This window comes from Pavona decussata, unplaced genomic scaffold, assembly GCF_977016875.1.
Source record: "Pavona decussata unplaced genomic scaffold, jaPavDecu1.1 SCAFFOLD_218, whole genome shotgun sequence".
In the NCBI taxonomy this organism is placed as follows: domain Eukaryota; kingdom Metazoa; phylum Cnidaria; class Anthozoa; order Scleractinia; family Agariciidae; genus Pavona; species Pavona decussata.
The window spans coordinates 1,098,015-1,099,390 of record NW_028145623.1 but is presented as its reverse complement, the minus strand read 5'-3'; positions in this window follow the sequence as shown (position 1 = coordinate 1,099,390).

Genomic DNA, 1,376 nt, shown 5'->3' with positions numbered 1-1,376 from the left:
GTATGAACAGGTTGATGTAAAATAATAATGGGAAAAGTGGCTCGTAGCTACATGGCAGACAAATCACGTTTCACGACGACAAAAATGGGGATTTCAGGCTTCACGCAGAAAAAAAAACGCACAAAAGTCGGTAACCTATGTTTCTCCGATAATAAGTTCGTTTTCGGGAATTCTTTTTTCAGTTGAATGGTTGCAGCGCGTTGCTATTATCAAGGAAAAGGTGATCCAAAACGAGAGTTCGAGTTAATTGACAGATACTGGGCTAAACTCAAGCTAAAACATGTCTAAAAGCCAACAGAAAATCTCTCAAATCTCACAGGCATGCATGCGTTAGTGCGCGCAAGAAATTTGTGTAGTTAAACTGAAAGTTTTTGTTGACTCCAGTAAATTCACGAAAGTAACTCTTGCAAATCAGTCAAGTTGTTCTCAGTAGTAAAGAATGACGACCGGCAAAGCAAAGAAGTGAAAGCCGTGCTTAAAAGTCTTGATTTTTGAGACTGATTGTGGACCTGTTCCCGCGGGGAAATCAGATTTATTTCTGATACTCATGCGAACTTGCAATCGAATACTTGTATTACACGGTTTATTTATTCAAATGCAAAATAGATAAGTCACACATAACAATAGTTAAAAAAGAAAAGAAAAATGATCTGAATGTAGTTACAAGAAGAGATTACTGACCTTGTAACGAGAACCAAGAGGTTTAGTTCAACTTGTAAAATGATTTTCAGGCTCGAAAACAAACCATGAATTTACCCTGCGCCGGGTAAATTCTGCCAGCGGTGTAAGGAAGAGATGGCCTCAGTTTATGCCATTGAGAGCGACGAAGTGGAAGAGATTAGCGTTGTTAAGGTTCAAGCGGTGAAAGAGAAAGCTGTTCGGGAAGATACTCGTCAAGCAGGAACTCGTCAGATTTCAAATCGATTGTGGAGCTATAGCGCTAACATTTTGCGATACAAGTATGAAGTAGGTGTGTATCTCACACTTTGTTCCCAGTCCCTTGTTATGTGGAATGGCAACAAGGTCAAGCCCGTTGATGCGGGTGCTCTTCCAACAACCTCGCTCCCAGGGAGGAGAGAATCTGGGAACAAGGTTATCTGGGAGGGGGGGTAGGGGGGGCATTAACACCCCCTTAATGTGGACGACGAAAACGAGAGTGAACCGGCCAAAAATTTACGCGTTTTCGGAAAGTAAACGCTGTTTTAAAATTTATCGTGATTAGCGTAGACGGGTCCTTCAACATGCCATCGAGTTCAAGCTGTACTGCTGTCCAATTATCAGCGCCGTCGGGTTCTTTGTTGAGTCCTTGCGATATTTCCGCCCCGTTTGATTTCTGAAGCTATAAAACATAAATTCCGAACCTGCAATTCTCCAAT